The sequence below is a fragment of the Phacochoerus africanus genome, chromosome 9 (assembly GCF_016906955.1).
Source record: "Phacochoerus africanus isolate WHEZ1 chromosome 9, ROS_Pafr_v1, whole genome shotgun sequence".
Taxonomy (NCBI): Eukaryota; Metazoa; Chordata; class Mammalia; order Artiodactyla; family Suidae; genus Phacochoerus; species Phacochoerus africanus.
The window spans coordinates 90,848,314-90,859,027 of record NC_062552.1 but is presented as its reverse complement, the minus strand read 5'-3'; positions in this window follow the sequence as shown (position 1 = coordinate 90,859,027).

Here is a 10,714-nt window from a genome sequence, read left to right as displayed (position 1 = left end):
ACATAGTCTATACAGGGATGCTCCCACATAGAAACACCCCGTCAAGACCACAGTAGATAATTATTTCTCCTAAGTTCATTGAGACAGAGAAAGTTTAGTAAATGAAAAAGCAGAGGATCTAGCCCCAGTTAAAAGAACAAGAGAAAAGCTATGAAAGAAAAATTAATGAAACAGACCTCATCAGTCTACTAGACCTTGAGTTCAATAAGGAGGTAATAAAAAATGCTAAACCAGTTAAGAATTGATAGAAATGCAGATCATTGTAACAGAACTAGAAACTATAGAGGAGCCAAAATTAGACAACTCAATTGCCAAGATAAAAACCAGTCTGGGAGCAGTGAAGACCAGACTAGATAACTCAGAAGAATGAATAAGTGATCTGGAAGAGAGAATAATGGAAATCCACCCAAGCAAAACAGCAGACTGGGAGTTCCTGTTGTGGCTCAGCAGTGACGAATCTGAATAATGTCCATAAGGACACAAGCTTGATCCCTGGCCTCACTCAGTGGGCTAAGGATCTGGTGTTGCCACGAGCTGTGGTGTGGGTTGCAGATGTGGCTCAGATCCTGCATGGCTGTGGCTGTGGTGTAGACTGGCAGGTACAGCTCCAATTAGACCCCTAACCAGGGAACTTCCATATGCCAAGGGTGCAGCCCTAAAAAGACAAACAAAAAACAACCAGCATACTAAAAGACAAAATTTTTTAAAAAGCAACATGAGATCTATAGGATAATATAAAGCATACAAACCTAGGCATAATAGTGATTCCAGAAAGGGGGGGGAATCAAAAATATATTCAAAGAAATTATGGCTAAAAACTTCCCACACCTAAAGAAGGAAACATAGCCAGGTACAGGAATCACAGAAGGTCCCAAATAAGACATAATTAAGTGTCCCCACATCAAGACATAATTAAAATGGCAAAAGTCACAGATTCTAAAGGCATCAAGAGAAAAAGAGCTACAAGTGAACCCTCAGAAGGCTATCAGCTGATTTCTCTGAAAAAAAATTGCAGGCCATAAGTAAGTGGTATGATATGTTTAAAATTCTAAAAAGGAAAAAAAAAACTGCAAGCTAGGGTATTCTACCCAACAAGACCATCACTCAGGAGAGAGAAAGAATTCCTCAGTCAGGCAAACACTAAAAGAACACAGCAATATTCAACATAATCTAAAAGAAGCAAGAATTTCTAGAAAAGGGAAAATCACAATAGGAAAGGCAAATACATAAAAGGATTAAAGAGCACTTAAATAAACCAGTAGATACATTTAAATACAATAAAAAAACTTTAAGAAGTGATTATAACCACAATTAACAACAAAAGAATAAACGTGAAGATTTAAAATAGGACATGAAAATCACAAGATGTGAGGGAGGGGAGTAAAAAAAAAAAAAAGATCTTTTAGAATATTTGCATTTATGTGGCTGTAAGTCTAAATAAAGCAAGTAGATATAGTTTGGAGTTACTTGAAAACTGGGGTAAGCACAAATCAAAAATTAGAATAGATTCACAAAAACTGAAAAGAAAGGAACTCAAGCATAACTGCCTAATACAAAAGAAAATCAAACCACAAAGGGAAAAAATAAAAAGTGGAACAATAAGAACTAAACAATCAACTGGAAAATGAAGTTTAAAATGGTAATAAGTACATACTTATCAATAAGTACTTTAAATGTCAATGGCCTAAATGTTGCAATCAAAAGACATTAAGTGGCAGATTGGATTAAAAAAAAAACAAAACTAAAATATGCTTCCTGCAAGAGATTCACTTTAGGGTGAAAGACAGGTTGAAAGTGAAGGAATAGAAAAAGATATTTCAAGCAAATGGAAACAAGAAAGTGAGAGTAGCAATACTCATATCAGACAAACAGACTTTAAACAAAGTCCATAGAAAAAGACAAAGAAGGATATTATATAATAATAAAAGGATTGATACAAGAAAAGGCTATTACACTCCAATATATATATGCATGCAATCTAGGAGCATATATATATATACACACACAGACACACACATATATATGTGATAAATATATATAGTACAGGAGTCCCCATTGTGGCACAACAGAAACAAATCTGACTAGGAACCATGAGGTTGCAGGTTCAATCCCTGGCCTTGCTCACTGGGTTAAGGATCCAGCATTTTCATGAGCTGTGGTGTAGGTCACAGATGCAGCTCGGATCTGGTGTTGCTGTGGCATAGGCCAGTGGCCACAGCTCCAATTGGACCCCTAGCCTGGGAACCTCCATGTGACATGGGTGTGGCCCTAAAAAACAAAAGACATGTATATATTAGTACAAAGACTAATGGACATAAAGGGAGAAATTAACAGGTATACAAATAGTAGACTTTAACATTCCCCTCACATCAATGGAGAGATCTTCCAGTCAGAAATTCAGTAACGGTGATCATAAATGACACAAGAGACTAGTTGGACTTTAATGTCAATAGGACACCATATCCAAAAACCCCCAGAATACATTTGTTTTTTTTTAAGTATGCATGGAACAGTCTCTGAGATAGACCACATACTAGGTCACAAAACAAGCCTCAACAAATTTAAGAGACTAGAAATTATTTCAAGCATCTTTTCTGACACTGGTATGAAACTAGGAATCAATCATAGAAAAAGCAAGGGAAAAATGAACACTTCAAGACTAAACATCATGCTACTAAAAACCCAAGGTAGCAACAATCAAATCAAAGAGAAAATCAGAAAATACCTTGAGATAAACGACAATGAAAACACCTTACCAAATCGATACGCAGCAGAAGTAGTTCTAAGAGGGAAGTTCATAGCAAGACAGGTCTTCCTGAAGAAAAAAAAAATCTCATATAAACCACCTTACTACCTAAAAGAAATAGAAGAAAAAAAAAACCAGAATAAAACCCAAAGTCAGCAGAAGGAAGGAACTAAAAATCAGAGAGGGAATAAAATAGAGATTAAAAAAAAAACCAAAAATGTCAATGAAACAAAGAGCTGGCTTTTTGAAAAGAGCAAATCAAACATCTAGCCAGGCTCATGGAAAAGAAGAGAGAGGACCAAAATAAATAAAATAGGAAATGAAGGAGGAGAAATAACTGATACTGCAGAAATTCAAAAAATCATAAAGAGAATACCATGAACAGTCATATGCCAACAGATTGGACAACCTAGAAGACATGGACCAGTTTCTAGAAACATACGGCCTGCCATAATTGAGCCAAGAACCACCAGATAATTTGAACAGACCAATCATAAGAAGTGAAATAGAATCTGTAATTTAAAAAAAAAAAAAAAAAAGCTCCCTGCAAACAAAAGTCCAGACTGCAAACAAATGCTTCAGTGGGCAATTCTACCTAACATACAAAGAAGAACTTAAACCAAACTTCAAATTCTTCCAAAAGAGGAGGGAAGAGTTCTAAGGTCATTCTGTGAAGTCACCATCACCATGATACCAAAACCAAAGACACTAAAAAAAAAAAAAAAAAAAAAAAGAAAAGAAAAAACAAAAAAAACAGGTCAATATTTTGATGAATATTGATGCAAGGATCCTCAACAAAGTATTAGCCAAACCCTGACAAGTAGCAGTCTAGTGAGTGGGATGCATCAGGATTGCTGGGCAGTGAGGACTCACTTCAGGATCCCTGGACACACAGTCTGGTCCCAATCCTCTGGTGCATATTCCTTAGGGACTGGGGCCAGGGAACTTGGAAATTTCTTTCAGATGCCTCTGGGCCAGGTACTACTACTGCCACTGCTGGGGATGGGGGGGGATTTGTTCCTCCCCAGTGTGCCTCCTGATCCATGCTGGGCTGGTTCTTGGCATCAGAATTCACTATGAAGTTTCACTGCAGGCATCCTGTCAGAGTCACCCTCAGCCAGTTATAAGCACATAGAGAAATTTTTGCCAACTGAAAGACATCCTTCCTGCATCAACTTCTGTCAATCAGACACCCTTTGTGCATGGAGAAAATTGACCTTTTTTCCCCCTTTGCAAGGAGAAATAAACAATAAATGAGACTAATAATAATATAGCATATTAAAAATTAAAAAATTAGCAAATTGAATTCAGCAACACATAAGAAGGATCATACATCACGATCAAGGTGAATTCATTCCAGGTCACAAGGATAATTCAGCAAACACAAGTCCATGTGAGATACCACATTAACAAAAGACAAAAACCACATGATCTTTTCAACAGATGCAAAAAAAGCATTTAGTGAAATTCAACATTCATTCATATAAAAATTCTCATCAAAGTGGGTATAGAGGGAACAAATCTCATCATAAAAGCCACTTATGACAAACCCACAGTTAATATAACACTCAAATGGTAAAAAACTAAAGCCTTTCCCCTAAGTTCAAGAACAACACAGGATGCTCACCCTCACCACTTCTACTCAACAAGATATTGGAAATCCTAGCCCACCAATCAGACAAGAAAAAGAAAGTATCCAAATTGGAACAGAAGGGGTAGAACTGTCACTGTTTGCAGATGATGTGATTCTCTATATAGAGAACCCCAAAGCGCCACAGAAAAACCATTTGAACAAATGAATGCAGCAAGGTACTGGGATAAAAGATTAATATACAGAAATCTGTTGCATTTCTTTACACTAACAATGAAATATCAGAAAGAGAAATTAAAAAAAAAAAATCCCATTTGAACCTTCCTGCACTTTGGTGGGAATGTAAGCTGGTACAACCACTATGGAGAACAGTATGGAGATACCGTAGAAATCTATACATAGAACTACCATATGACCCAGCAATCCCACTCTTGGGCATCTATCCGGACAAAACTTTCCTTAAAAAAGACACATGCACCTGCATGTTCATTGCAGCTCTATTCACAATAGCCAAGACGTGGAAACAACCCAAATGTCCATCAACAGATGACTGGATTAGGAAGATGTGGTATATATACACAATGGAATACTAATCAGCCATAAAAAAGAACAAAATAATGCCATTTGCAGCCACATGGATGGAACTAGAGACTCTCATACTGAGTGAAATAAGTCAGAAAGAGAAAGACAAATAGTATATGATATCACTTATAACTGGAATCTAATATACAGCACAAATTAACATTTCCACAGAAATGAAAACCACGGACTTGGAGAATAGACTTGTGGCTGCTGGGGCAGGGGGAGAGAGAGGGATAGGGAGATTGGGGTTAATGGATGCAAACTATTGCTTTCGGAATGGATTTACAATGAGATCCTACTGTGTAGCATTGAGAACTATATCTAGGTACTTACACTGCAATACAACAATGGGAGGAAAATGCATATATACATGTATATGTAACATGGTCCCAATGCTGTACAGTGGAAAAAAATAAAAACTAGGAATTCCTGTTGTGGTTCAGTGGTTAATGAATCCGACTAGGAACCAAGAGGTTGTGAGTTCAATCCCTGGCCTCGTTCAGTGGGTTAAGGATCTGGGGTTGCTGTGAGCTGTGGTGGTGTAGGTCGCAGATGTGGCTTGGATCCCACGTTGCTGTGGCTCTGGTGTAGGCCATTGGCTACAGCTCTGATTTGACCCCAAGCCTGGGAACCTCCATATGCCACAGGAATGGTCCAAGAAATGGCAAAAAGACAATAAATAAATAAATTAATTAATTAAAAATTTAAAAATTAAAAAAAATAAAAATAAAAAATCCCATTTAAAATCCACATAAAAAATACCTAGGAATAAACTTAACCAAGGAAGTGAAATACCTGCATGCTGAAAACTATAATACATTGATAAAGGAAATTGAAGATGATTCAAGAAATGGAAAGATATTCCACATTTTTTGCATTGGAAGAATTAATATAGTTAAAAATGACCACACTACCCAAATCAATCTATGGGTTTAGTGCAATCCCTAAATTATCTATGAAATTTTTCACAGAACTAGAACAAATAGTCCTAAAATGTATACAGAATCTCAAAAGACCCAGAATTGCCAAAGTAATACTGAGGAAAAATAACCAAGCTAGAGGTATCACCTTTCCAGATCTCATACAATACAACAAAGCTACAGTAATCAAAATGGTATGGTATTGCCAGAAAAAAGAGACCTATGGATCAATGGAACAGAATAATAGGCCAGAAATAAACCCACACATCTATGGTCAATTCATCTACAGTAAGGGAGGCAAGAATGTATAATGGAGAAAAGACATTTTCAGTAAGTGGTGTTGGGGAAGCTGGACAGCCTCATATAAATCAATGAAATTAGAATGCTCCATAAACAAAAATAAACTCAAATGGTTTAAAGACCTAAATATAGGACATTACATCATGAAACTGCTAGAAGAGAACATAGGCAAAAAATGGGCAGAAGACTGAGACATTTCTCCAAAGAAGACATATAGATGGTTAACAGGCACAAGAAAAATGCTCAACATTATTAATTATTAGAGAAATATAAATCAAAACCATAATAATGTATTGCCTCACACTGGTCAGAATGGCCATCATTAAAAAGTCTACAAATAAAACCCACGCACCTACAGTCAACTAATCTATGACAAAGGAGGCAAGAATATACAATGGAGAAAAGACAGCCCATTCAATAAGTGGTGCTAGGAAAACTGGACAGCCACATGGAAAAGAATGAAATTAGAACACTTCCTAACACCATACACAAAAACAAACTCAAAATGGATTAAAGACCTAGATATAAGACCAGATGCTATAAAACTCTTTAGAGGAAAACACAGGCCAAACACTCTCCCACATAAATGACATCAACATCTCCTCAGATCCACTTCCTAGAGTAATGACAAAAACAAAAAAAATGGGACTTAATTAAACTTAAAAGTTTCTGCACAGCAAAAGAAACCCTAAACAGAATGAAAAGACAACCCACAGAATGGGAGAAAATATTTGCAAATGAATCGACTGACAAGGGATTAATCTCCAAAATTTATAAACACCTCCTACAGCACAATACAAAAAAAAAAAAAAAAAAAAACAACTCCATCAAAAAATGGGCAGATCTAAACAGACAATTCTCCAAAGAAGACACACAGATGGCCAAAAAACACATGAAATGATGTTTGACATCACTAATTATTAGAGAAATGTGAGTCAAAACCAATATGAGGTACCACCTTACATCGGCCAGAATGGCCATCATCAAAAAGTCTACAAACAATAAGGGTGGAGAGGGTGTGGAGAAAAAGGAACCATATTACACTATTGGTGGGAGTGTAAATTGGTGCAACCATTGTGGAAAACAGCATGGAGCTTCCTCAGAAAACTAAAAATAGAATTACCGCTTGATCCAGTAGTCCCACTCCTGGGCATCTATCCAGAGAAAACCATGACTCGAAAAGACACGTGTACTCCAGTGTTCATTGCAGCACTATATACAATAGCCAAGACATGGAAACAACCTAAATGCCCATCGACAGAGGAGTGGATAAAGAAGATGTGGTACATATACACAATGGAATATTACTCAGCCATCAAAAGGAAAGAAATAGGAGTTCCCATCGTGGCACAGCAGAAACGAATCCATCTAGGAACCATGAGGTTGCAGGCTCGATCCCTGGCCTCGCTCAGTGGGTTAAGGATCTGGCGTTGCCGTGAGCTGTGGTGTAGTTCACAGACTAGGCTCGGATCTGGCATCGCTGTGGCTGTGGCATAGGCTGGCAGTTGTAGCTCTGATTGGACCCCTATGGGAACCTCCATATGCTGCAGGTGTGGCCCTAAAAAACTACACACACACACAAAGGAAAGAAATAACGGCATTTGCAGCAACATGGATGGACCTAGAAATTATGCAAAGTGAAGTCAGTCAGACAATGAGACACCAAAATCAAATGCTATCACTTACATGTGGAATCTAAAAAAAAGGACACAATGAACTTCTTTGCAGAACAGATACTGACTTACAGACTTTTGAAAAACTTAGGGTTTCCAAATGAGGCAGGTTGAGGGGGTGGAAGAATGCACTGAAGGTTTGGGATGGAAATGCTGGTTGTGATGATTGTTGTACAACTATAAAACTAATAAAATTAATTGTGTAATTAAAAAAATCTACAAATAATAAATGCTGGAGAGGGTATGGAGAAAACTCACTGTTGGTAAGAATGTAAGTTAGTACAGCCACTATGGTGGAGAACAGTATGGAGATGCCGGAAAAAAAACTGAGATAGAGCTACCATATGATCCAGCAATCCCAATCCTGGACATATATCCAGAGAAAATCATAATTCAAAAAGATACATGCATCCCAATGTTCACTGCAGCACTATTTACAATAGCTAAGACACAGAAGCAACCTAAGTGTCATCTGACAGATAAATGGATAAAGAAGATGTGATATATATACACGATGAAATAGTACTCAGCCATACAAAAGAATGAAATAGAAGTTCCCACTGTGGTGTTCTGGATTAATGACCTGGCCTGTCTCTGTGGAGGCACAAGTTCAGTGCTTGGCCTGGTGCAGTGGGTAAAGGATTTGACGTTGCCACCGCTGTGGCATAGGTTGCAGCTCCGGCTTGGATTCAATCCCTGGCCCAGGAACTTCCATACGCTATGGGTGTGGCTGAAAAAGGGGAAAAAAAGGTATGAAATAATGTCACCTGCAGCAACATGAACGGACCTAGAAATTGGTCATAGTAAGTGGAGTAAGTCAGACAAAGACAAATAGCCTATGATATGTGGAATTAAAAAAAAATGATACAAATGAACTTCTTTACAAAACAGTAATAGACTCACAGACATAGAAAATAAATTTACGGTTACCAGGGGAAAGGTGGGGAAGGACCAGTTGGGAGTTTGGGATTAAAATATACACACTAGGAGTTCCCGTCAAGGCTCAGCAGTTAACGAATCTGGCTAGCATTCGTGAGGACGCAGGTTCAATACCTGGCATTGCTCAGTGGGTTAAGGATCCAGTGTTGCCGTGAGCTGTGGTTAGGTCACAGACACAGCTCAGATCCTGCGTTCTGTGGCTGTGGCGTAGGGCAACAGCTACAGGTCCGATTTGACCCCTAGCCTGGGAACCTCCATAAGTCATGAGTGCGGCCCTAAAAAGCAAGAAAAAAAAAAAAGTACACACTACTATATATACAACAGATAATCAACAAGGACATATTGAATAGCATAGGGAACTATACTCAATATCTTATAATAGCCTATAATGGAAAGAATCTATGAAAGTACATATATTTATGAATCACTTTGCTGTACATCTAAAACTAACACATTGTAAATCAACTATATTTCAGTAAAATGTTTAAAAAATAAAAAACCTTCCCAATCAGTCCATAGAGGATTCAGAACACAGAAAATGTTAGGAAGCCCTGACCCAGAGTGAGCTGAGGGGCACAGGGCCCTGCACAGGGATGAAGGGTCCCATCTGGACAGGAGCTGATGGCCCCGGCTCCCTGGAGGGAGGCCAGCAGCTGCAGCAGTGCTGTGCCCTCAGCTGGGACCCAGCATGGCAACCCTCCTGGCCCCACTAGCATCCAGGACGAGACTGGCAGAACCTGCCCAGCCTCGAGGTTCATTCCAGAACCAGAACCCACTGCCAGTCAGGATGGGCCCGCCTTGCTGGCAGTGGGTCACTCTCCTCCCCGCCAGCTCAACTGGAACTGCTTCTAGGGCCCCAGCTAGACTTCAGTTTATGTGCCCAAGCGCCAGCCACTCCATCCAGGCATCCCCGGGCTATGCTCCCATGCTGAGCCTTCCCCTCCTGACCCTTGGTGCTCCCAGGCCATGGCCACAAAGAGATGCTCCTGGGTTCATGTTCAGTCTTATCCTCCCTGAGGACAGGAGGCCAGCCCTGGACCCTGGGTCCAAGAAGTGCTGGCTGTGCCTGTTGGGAGCCCTGGATACCACTCACACATTTGTAATGGGTCCAGGAGGTCAGGATCCCATTTCCCAAATCCAGACAATGGGGACCCTCAGGCCACCCAGAGCCAAAAGCCCCTTCCCCAGGGCAGAACCAGGGGGTGGAATTGTGCTGCATCCCCATTACCCATCATCCTCCTGTATCTACTCACCTGGCCACCAGGTGCTCATCCCTGCAGGGCTTCCTGGCCAGCTTTGGAAGACATGGTCTTAAGAGGAGGAGGAGGAACGAGTTGACGTGGGATTTCCTTCATCCCACTCCATCCCCACCCCCAGACACACATCCATTGGATGCCAAGCTCTGGGATAACCCTCACCAGCATCAGCATTCATACCGTTTGGTTTTTCTGTGTCTCCATGTCCTGTTGCTCCATACAGACAGGACCTCACGGCTCTCACGCCACTAAGGCCCCTGTGTTTCAATTGCCATATGTGTAAATAAAAGATGTCTCAAGTGGCCATTTCACTGAGTTCCTAGGAGAATTTAGACAAAATCTTGAAACAGTACCTGCTGCTCAGGAAATGCTCGGCAAAGGTGAATCGTTGTGATTTTTACTGTGTGCTTCTTGTTGGCCAAGCACGGTGACCTTTCCCTGTCTGAGACCCCCACCCCAGCTCAGCATTCCTCCCAACCCCCCACACACATACCCATGGGGTTGATTCCTGACCATGGTTTCTAAGCTAGTGGTTATCAGTTGAATCACCATGAACATTTTTTGCACATGTCAGCCTTCTCTCAATGCTTTGGGCCATGTTATACCCCAGAGTAATTTTTGAGGTCAGAGTGCAGTATGGTTTTAATGGAAAAGGCACAGGCTTTGAGGCTAAAGGACAGGGTCTGCATCAGAAGAGCCTCCAGCTT